This window comes from Mytilus californianus, unplaced genomic scaffold (genome assembly GCF_021869535.1).
Source record: "Mytilus californianus isolate M0D057914Y unplaced genomic scaffold, xbMytCali1.0.p SCAF_2, whole genome shotgun sequence".
NCBI classification, from domain to species: domain Eukaryota; kingdom Metazoa; phylum Mollusca; class Bivalvia; order Mytilida; family Mytilidae; genus Mytilus; species Mytilus californianus.
Genome location: NW_026262668.1, coordinates 110,282,604 through 110,293,363, shown reverse-complemented (window position 1 = coordinate 110,293,363; position 10,760 = coordinate 110,282,604). Strand labels below are relative to the sequence as shown.

General features: G+C 33.5%; 1 protein-coding gene across 3 annotated transcripts in view; it reads left to right on the top strand.

Moving 5' to 3' along the window:
• Positions 1–10,760, top strand: part of LOC127728572 (uncharacterized) — an 879,051-nt gene that overhangs the window by 805,701 nt on the left and 62,590 nt on the right. The gene's annotated exons all lie outside the window — the stretch shown is intronic.

The window sequence follows — 10,760 nt, the reverse complement described above, 5'->3', positions numbered from 1 at the left end:
GAGTATAAAAAAAGTATTTTTGTCTACATGTAAGAATTTTTTTTTACTCAGGTAATTTAATCAATGAATGATAGATTTCTCTTAGAAGAAATTTAAAGGTCCCAGAGAATAAACTACACAGAGAACAATAGCTATTGTATTTATTCAATAGGACAGGTGAACTTGCAAAAGTTTAAATACCTGGTCAAGATAGAGATGGCACTGTGGAAAACTTTCATTGGGTTCGCAATAAATATGCAATGTTTTGAAGTAACTTCTGTTAAAAGAAGATATAATAATTCTATTTTTTTACAAGGAACCAGATATAATAAATTGGTTGAAATGTTTATTACTATAATAAAAAAAAAACCAAGGAATTAAGTTTGTTTTAGGGATTTGATATTGATGGCAGTAACTTAGAGCTTGACATAAGGATCAAATGCCTTTCTGCAGTTGATGCTCTCCTTTCATTCATTTTATCTACTTGGGGGTTCCATTGCACCTAAGAATTAACGGTTACACTATTTTGGCTCCTGTGGGTACATGTAAACAAACCTCATAATGAAATATATAAATATATTAAATGCAACACACATATATTTATAGAAAATTAAACACTTCAGATTCTCAGTAACAGAGTGAATAACAGGAATAATTATTTATGGATTATTATCGTCTTCCATTTGATTTAATTGACACTGTATACTAAAAACAAGCTTATCCTGGATAATGGACATGCATTGGGGAGCAAATGTGTTGTTTTATCACTTGCTTATTCAATAAAGTTATGGGAATTTGTAGAGTTTTATAATGTATTTATTCAGTTTGCTAATAGTACTTGTATGTAACAAAAGTTTTACAGTAAAATCTAATCATGTACAGCAGATAGATCCAATCATCAGTATTAATCAATATAATGCAGTCAACAGTACAGAATTTCATTTACAGTTATGCATAATGCAGCTTATTATATAGCAATCATTTATTGATTTCTTCTGCTGGACAGAAGTAATATGCATCAAGAAAATAAAAATACTAATTTATTTCATATGTATACCATATAAGTGATACATCTGTTCAATTTGTTGTTAATTTTTTTTGTCTAACCAGAATTGTAAATAATATTCAACACCACTTATTAATAGCCCCATTGATTTGATACCAGAATAACCCAAATCTTTTACTTACTGACAAAGTTACAGCTATACATAGGAACTATTTTGTTAAAAATATGTTCTACTTTCTTGTATGTTCTTTGGGACCATTCCCGAATTAGTGGCTTTATACATTATACAGTTCAGTCAGTAATGAAATATTTTAACATATTCTGATTTTTCATATTAAAATCTACAAAGAAAGTTAATGTTTTATTTTCAATAATTTAAAGGCCATTTACATCAATATTGAAGATCTTTTAAGGATTAGTAAAATCTTTTCAAATTATTGCTTTTTTCAAAAGGGTTTGAGTAAACAATGTTATAATTATAGAATCGCTTATCCAAGAATTTAGATATAAAAAAAAATACAACCAGTGACCTAACGAACAACACACTGAATTCTAATGTTTTTTTTTCATTTTCAAAACATTTCAGCTTTAGGAATAACTGTTGTATTTTGATTTCTAAATGTAACAAGTATATTTTTCCAGCAAAACACACTTGTCACAGTAAAAGACTGAAAAAGGTATATGCATTAAAATCAAGATTAAAGTCTAAAAATACAATTTGTTTTCCTTCTATATATTTATGCACATATGTATTATTTATTGTCCTCTTTCTGGAAATCATCATGTTGAAAACACAATTGAAAAATCATTTAAATGAATGATAACTCAATAAAATCATCATATCTACATAAAGTTTGATTTTTGTCTTGCCTACAATGAGTGTCACCGAATGCCAGATATTGGGATGCTAATCCTGCAATGACAGCATAAACTTTTTGTATAAAGCGTTATATTTCATATTTTGTATATGGTTTATGTTATCTCATTTTCATGGTTCAGCTACTGATAAAAAAAAAAATATATAGTTTTTTAACACACATTTTTTTTAGCTCTTACGAGTAATATGACAACTACATTATGATAGAATCATTGCAAGGTATACACATGTGTCAAAAGGGTCACTTGATGTTGACCTCATTCATGGTTTATTGGTCAATGTTAATTTTTTAGGAATTAGGTTTGATTTTCTTTTTGAGCAATAGTTTACCTATAATTGGTGAATGATATACATGTAATTGTAAGGTGTACATATTTGTCTGGCATGGTTCATCTGACCTTGACCTCTTCTTCATAGGTCATTGGTCAATGTTAAATTTACGTGATTAGGAACGGCTACCCAATTGGGAGACAATAACCTACAGGGGAGGCATGACTAACAGCAATAAAGGTACATTGAGAGTTGGACAAAATAACCTCATTACTACAGGTATCCAAATCAAAACAGCAAACTTTTTTACAGCATATAAATTGTAATGAATATTTGAAACTACTTATATATATGTCTTTCCAAAATGGGAGGCAGACTACCAGTCTTGGAGATGAACTAAACAACTATGATGGGAGCTATAACCTGTGAACTATTAAATACAAATTTCAAATGTATTTACAACCTGTAATTTTTATAAAATTAATTGTGCACCTCCTCCCTATCTCTCCTTGCATGAACACTGCTCATATCCTGTTTTATTTCTCATCAAACCTTTCTGAAAGACTACTAGGTGAAATCCAGTTGCATATAGTGCTTCAGACTTTTATTCGAAATGGATCGCTACAATCGTACGAGGCAATAGTTAAACTATCAGTAAATGGCCGACTTCTATTAGTACTTTTCTTATTTTTGGCAGAATTTAAACATAGGAAATGCTTTTGCAAGGATGGATTTTCAACAAAGCTTTAAATTTAATCAAAAAATAAAAATGAGTATTTGTTGACATAATATGGTTCTTGATCCATACAAACTAGTCCTCTAAAAAGTGCTGGTTTTAATCTTAAATTAGGAAAATTCATGTGATTCACAGATTACTCAACACAGCTAATGAATTTGTATGACCACCATCAGGGTAGAGTGCCTGAAATTCTGGGTTTATACATAGCAATAATAGTTAACTCCACAAGTGCTGATCTCACTCGACCACCAGTATCATTTAATAAATGGCAAGGCTACAAGTCATCATGATATTATAGAGGAATTCCATGTGTTTGCTCTGCCAGTGATATTGTCATTATCTGATTTTTTCTTATCCACAATGTAATATAATGTAATTGATTTAGTCTCCCAAAGGGACAGAAAAGGATAAAATTGATAGGTTCAAGCATAAATCTATAATTACAATCCCATGTTTAACCATATTTAAATATTGTCCATTAAAATAATGACATCTTCATATAAAATTGTCTCACTTTAAAGGAAAATTTTATAAAAATGAAATTACTTTTGCTTTGCATCCTTGGCATTCTGTTTGGTTCAATATGAACTGTATTTCGTAGTTTAAAATCTTTCCTTTAATTTTTAACCGGATTTTCGAAGGAAATATCGGTTATTAAAATGGTGATGTACAGCGGGCGGCTGGGCGGATCTATGGGCACCTGCCAAACAGTGTCAGCACAATAGCATGAAAACGCTTTAACAAATTTTTTTCAAATTTAAATATGTTGTTTCCTGGGACTTAATGAAGGTCTAGTTAAATTTTCAAGATTTTAGTATATCTCCTTTGTGACTTATTATTACTAAGCATAATGTCTTATCTCACAATAAAAATTGGAGTGACAGATTTATTTGAAAATTATCTATTTCCTAAGTGGTAATGATTATAAGCTATATTATTAGACATTTTGAAGTTAATTACATTAGTAATTATTAATTAGATCTGGGTTATATCTTAGCATATAATATCATTGGAGTGACAGATTTATTTGAAAATTTTCTGTTTCCTGATAAGATCTGTAGGACTGTATATATAAAGTTTGAAATTTACTAGAAGGACTGTATAAATGAAATTTGAAATTTACTGTTCATTATTAGACATTTTGTAGATAATTAAGTCTCCCTAAACCATATATATTCTTACCCCCACCCCCTTCAATTTGAGAATGTGCTTTTATCTAGTAAATGATTGAGATCCCCACCCCTAAACCATATATATTCTTGTATGGGACAAAAAAAACAAATCAAATGAAATATTTGGGGAGTCCCCGGGTTCACCCCCACCCCCCTTCTTTTTGAAAACTTGTAAACGGTCAAGATCCCCACCCTGAAACCATATATCTTCTTGTATTGGACAATAAAACAAATCAAATGAAATGTAAGGTGAGTCCCCTGGGGTCACCCCATCCCCCTCCTATTTAAGAACTTGTGAACGGTCGAGATCCCCACCCCTAAACCATATATATTCTGGTATGGGACAATAACACAAATCAAATGAAATATAGGGGAAGTCCATGGGGGTCATCCCCACCCCCTTCTTTTTGAAAACTTGTAATCGGTCAAGATCCCCACCCTGAAACCATATATATTCTTGTATGGGACAACAAAACAAATCAAATGAAATAAAAGGTGAGTCCCCTGGGGTCACCCTCACCCCTTCCTGTTTAAGAACTTGTAAACGGTTGAGATCCCCACCCCTAAACCATATATATTCTTGTACGGGACAATAACACAAATCAAATGAAATATAGGGGAAGTCCATGGGGGTCAGCCCCACCCCCCTTCTTTTTGAAAACTTGTAAACGGTCAAAATCCCCACCCCGAAACCTTATATATTGTTGTATGGGACAATAAAACAAATCAAATGAAATAAAAGGCAAGTCCTCTGGGGTCACCCCACCCCATCCTGTTTAAGAACTTGTAAACTGTCGAGATCCCTATCCCTAAACCGTATATATTCTTGAATGGGACAATAAAACAAATCAAATGAAATATAGGGGAAGTCCATGGGGGTCACCCCACCCCCCTTTTTTTTGATAACTTGTAAACAGTCGAGATCCCCACCCCTAAACCAAATATATTCTTGAATAGGACAATAAAACAAATCAAATGAAATTGAGGGGGAGTCCCCTGGGGTCACCCCCACCTCCCTTTTTTTTTGAAAACTTGTAAACAGTCAAGATCCCCACCCCGAAACCATATATATTCTTGTATGTGACAATAAAACAAATCAAATGAAATATAAGACGAGTCCCCTGGGCTCACCCCCCACCCCCTCCTGTTTAAGAACTTGTAAACGGTCGAGATCCCCACCCCTAAACCATATATCTTGAATAGAACAATAAAACAAATCAAATGAAATTGAGGGGGAGTCCCCTGGGGTCACCCCCACCCCCCTTTTTTTTTGAAAACTTGTAAACAGTCAAGATCCCCAGACCGAAACCATATATATTCTTGTATGGGACAATAAAACAAATCAAATGAAATATAGGGGAAGTCCACAGGGGTCACCCCCACCCCCCTTCTTTTTGAAAACTTTAAACGGTCAAAATCCCCACCTCCAAACCATATATATTGTTGTATGGGACAATAAAACAAATCAAATGAAAAAAAAGGCAGGTCCCCTGGGGTCACCCCATCCCATCCTGTTTAAGAACTTTTAAACGGTTGAGATCCCCACCCCTTAACCATATATATTCTTGAATGGGACAATAAAAAAAATCAAATGAAATATAGTGGAAGTCATCCCCACCTCTAAACCATATATATTCTTGAATGGGACAATAAACAAATCATAAGGAAATTAAGGGGAAATCCCCTGGGGTGACCCCCACCCCCCTTCTTTTTGAAAACTTGTAAACGGTCAAGATCCCCACGCCGAAACCATACATATTCTTGTATGGGACCATAAAACAAATCAAATGAAATATAAGGAGAGTCCCCGGGGGTCACCCCTACCCCCTCCTGTTTAAGAACTTGTAAAAGGTTGAGATCTTCATCCCAAACCATATATATTCTGGTATGGGACAATAACACAAATCAAATGAAATATAGGGGAAGTCCATAGGGGTCATCCCCACCCCCCTTCTTTTTGAAAACTTGTAAACGGTCAAGATCCCCACGCCGAAACCATACATATTCTTGTATGGGACCATAAAACAAATCAAATGAAATATAAGGAGAGTCCCCGGGGGTCACCCCTACCCCCTCCTGTTTAAGAACTTGTAAAAGGTTGAGATCTTCATCCCAAACCATATATATTCTTGTACGGGACAAAAAAACAATCATATGAAATAAGGGAGAGTCCCCTGGGGAACCCCCTCCCCCCCCTTTTGAGAACTTGTAAACGGTCGAGATCTCCACCCCTAAACCATATAAATTCCTGTTCGGAATTTCAAGAAGATTTGAATGACATACAGGGTCAATCCATAGGTGTCACTAATGCATATCATAAACCAATTTGTACTGGACATTGCCCAATGTCAAGCGACAATGGGAATGACGAATTATTGGAGCTTTTTTTGGGAGACTTCGTAACAGCATTCTGTTACAATTATTTCTTGTTACTGATAAGTTTTATAGATTTTGAAATGATATTGTATTAATGATAAAAAAAAATTTGGATTTTTTTCTTCTTTCCTTTGGTAAATTGTTTGTAGAATTTTGTGGCAAGTTTGTTTGTTATTCTGTAAAAACTAATTTTCTGAATGCTATATATTTTTTTTTTTGATGTAGTAAACTCCTTTAAAAACTAAGCTTATATTGTCTATTAATAAACATGTATTTAGATTTCTGATTTTGGGCCAAGTTTTCAAGTTGGTCCAAATTGGGGTCCAAAATTAAACTGTGTTTGATTTCAACATAAATTGAATATATATAGGGTTCTTTGAAATGCTTACTCTAAACCTGTATTTCTTTTCAGTATTAATAAGATAATACCACATTGAGGTCCAAAGGGTCCTAAATTACACTTGATTAATTTCATCAAAAATTGAATTCTTTGGTTATTTGATATGCTGATTCTAACAATGTTTGAGTGTTAAATCATATCTAATTTTAGAGAACTTAGTCATCACTGGTTGTTGTTATTATATTATTGATTATAATTTGAATAAAATGCTCCACTGGGCGCAGCTTGATACGACCGCAGAGGTCGAACCCTGAACAGTTGGGGCAAGTATGGACACAACATTCAAGCTTGATACAGCTCTGAATCTGGATTGTGATTAAATATTTGACACAGCATAGGTTTCTGACACAAAATGAATGTGGTCTAAGAACTTAAAAAAATTTATTTTACCTATTCAAACCATATCATTATTATTTGCTTTTATATATAAATCAGAAATAACCAATTTAAAATAAAAATTTTAAAGAAAAAAAAAAAGGAAAAAAAAATCCCTCCCCTAAATTTTTTGAACCCCCTTATGATTCATCACCCCAAAACTCAATCCCAGCCTTCCCTTTGTGGTATGGTACCTTGCAGTACAATTTCAGAGAGATCCATACACTTGAACACAAGTTATTGTCTGGAAACTAGAAAAATGCTTGTTTTTAGGCCCCAAATTCCTAAACATTTAGGGCAATTACCCCCAAACTCAAACCCAGCTTTCCCTTTGTGATATGAAACCTTGTAGTACAATTTCATAAAGATCCATACACTTACACAAGTTATTGTCCTGAAACTAGAAAAATGCTTGTTTTTTTGCCCCTTTTTGGCCCCTAATTCCTAAAATTTTAAGGCAATTACCACCAAAATCAACCCCAGCCTTCCCTTTGTGGTATGGTACCTTGCAGTACAATTTTAGAGAGATCCATACATTTGAACACAAGTTATTGTATGGAAACTAGAAAAATGCTTATTTTTGGCCCCTTATTCCTAAACATTTTGGGCAATTCCCCCCAAACTCAATTCCAGCTTTCCCTTTGTGATATGGAACCTTGTACAGTAGACTCCGGCAAATCGGATACCCAAAATGTCAGCTAAAAATATCCGATTACCCGATATATTCAATTAGACGATGAATGTATATTCATTGAATATTCTGCAATAATGAGTAGATATAATCCTGAGATGTTTCTAACCCTGAAAATTGCTAAATATGTGAAAGGGCTGGAGGATTGATGGAGTGATTTTTATCAGTTACATCACCACGATGTTTGTGTAAAAAATTATCAGCTGATTATGTAATGATTAAATTTGTTTGCATGTAGTACAATTTCAGAAAGATCCATACACTTACACACAAGTTATTGTCATGAAACTAGAAAAATGCTTGATTTTTTACCCTTTTTTGGCCCCGAATTCCTAAAATTTTGAGGCAATTACCCCCAAAATCAATCCCAGCATTCCCTTTGTGATATGGAACCTTGTGGTACAATGTCAGAGAGATCCATACACTAACACACAAGTTATGTCTGGAAGTTACAATTTTGCTTATTTTTGGCCCCTTTTGGGCCCCTAATTCCTTAACTGTTGGTACCATAACCCCCAAAATCAATCCCAACCTTCCTATTGTGGTATTGAACCTTATGGTAAAATTTCATAGAGATCCATTCATTTAAACTAAAGTTAGAGTGCTGGACGACGACGCCAACGTCATACCAATATACGACCACAAAATTCTTTTGCGGTTGTATAAAAATTGCATCATATCTTATTTTAGAGAACTATTTATCCAATTTGAGTTATTCCCTTTGCACAGAAAATATTATGGATAAAATTAACCTGTGTTTCATTTCAACATAAATTAAATATATATAGGGTTCTTTCAAATGCTGAATCTAAACCTGTATTTAAATATTAAATTTTTGGGCCCAGTTTTCAATTTGGTCCAAATCAGGGTCCAAAATTAAACTTTGTTTGATTCAAAAAAAAATAATTTATGGGGTTCTTTGAAATGCTGAATCTAACCATGTATTGAGAGATTTTGGATTGTGGGCTCCTTTATCAAATTGGTCCACATTGAGGTCCAAAGGGTCTTAAATTAAACTTTTATCTGATTTCATCAAAAATTGAATTCTTGGGGTTCTTTGATATGCTGATTCTAATATGTACTTAGATTTTTGATATTGGACCATAATAGGTATTTAAATGTCCAATTTCAAGTATTTCAGATCTTAAACCACATTCATTTTGTGTCACAAACCTATGCTGTGTCAAATATTCAATCACAATCCAAATTCAGAGCTGTTTTAAGCTTAAATGTAGTGTCCATACTTGCTCAACTGTTCAGGGTTCGACCTCTGCAGGAAATTGGGTTTGCTGTCACTCTGACAGCCTCTTGTTAAACTGATTGATTGATGGTGTTGAACACCATTTTCAGCCATATTGGCTATATTGTGGTGGTGTTTTTATTGGTGGAGGAAGCTGGAGTGCACGGTCAGAACCAATACCTGCACAAGGGAAAACTGACAATCCTAGTCAATTGAGATTGGAATCAAATGCACCTACCACTTGCAGGGCTCGAACTCACAACCTGTGTTGACAGGCTTGAACTAACTAATTCCCTGCTACATCCAGTTTTTATACGCCTGTCAAATTTTTGATGGGACGTATTATGGTATACAAATGTCCGGCGTCTGTCCGTCTGTCTGTTCGGCGTAAACATGTCGCACCGTAACTTGAGAATGACTTATCCAAATTTCATGAAACTTAACATAGTTGTTTCTTATGATGGTCAAACGATCTGTATACTATTTGGTGAAAATAAGATTAAAACTTTTTGAGTTACGGGACTTAGTAACTAAAACAGGTGTGTTTTTTTTCACATGTTGCGCCGTATCTCAAAAACAATTTATGATTATTGCTTAAAACTTTACACACTTCTTAGTTATATTAATCTTAAGATCTGTATACTTTTTGGTGATGATTCAAAATTTTATTTTAGAGATATTGAGTATTTTGTTAAAAAAGGGGGAGGGGTTTTTCACATGTCGCGCCGTATCTCAAAAACAGTTTATGATTATTGCTTAAAACTTTACACACTTCTTAGTTGTATTAACCTTAAGATCTGTGTACTTTTTGGTGATGATTTAAAATTTTATTTTTGGGTTATTGATTATTTGGTAAAAAAAGGGGGAGGGGTTTTTCACATGTCGCGCCGTATCTCAAAAACGATTTATGATTCTTGCTTAAAATTTTACACACTTCTTAGTTATATTAATCTAAAGATCTGTATACTTTTTGGTTTTGATTCAAAATTTTTTGAGATATTGATTTTTTTTTTTTTAAAAGGGGGGTTTTCACATGTCGCGCCGTATCTCAAAAACGATTTATGATTATTGCTTAAAATATTACACACTTCTTAGTTATATTAATCTAAAGATCTAGTATACTTTTTGGTTTTGATTCAAAATTTTATTTTAGAGATATTGAGTTTTTTGTAAAAAAAAAAGGGGGGTTTTCGCATGTCACGCCGTATGTCAGAAACTATTTATGCTTATTGCATAAAAATTCACACACAAGACGACAGGCGTATCATGCGCTCATGGCGCAGCTGTTTATTATTGTTTGTTCTTATGTTGTACTGTTACACCACTTTATCAGCAATTTATACATTTTTCCTTTGATCTTACTGCCTTATATATTCTATAACATGGACAGGGCCTGATACTCGAAAATATTTAGCAATGACGTCACATAACAGTGCAGCAACGTCACATGTTAATGTTCATCCGCGTCAATTTGTCAATGAACTGAACACAACTCCATTCACAATTAAATATCACAACGTTTTGTACGTATAAAAATAGTTTTACTCACTAATTTTATTTCATATTCTCAACCAAAAAAACATGCAGTTTAGACAAATTACCGATAAAAAGAATGGCATATTATTTTTGATACTG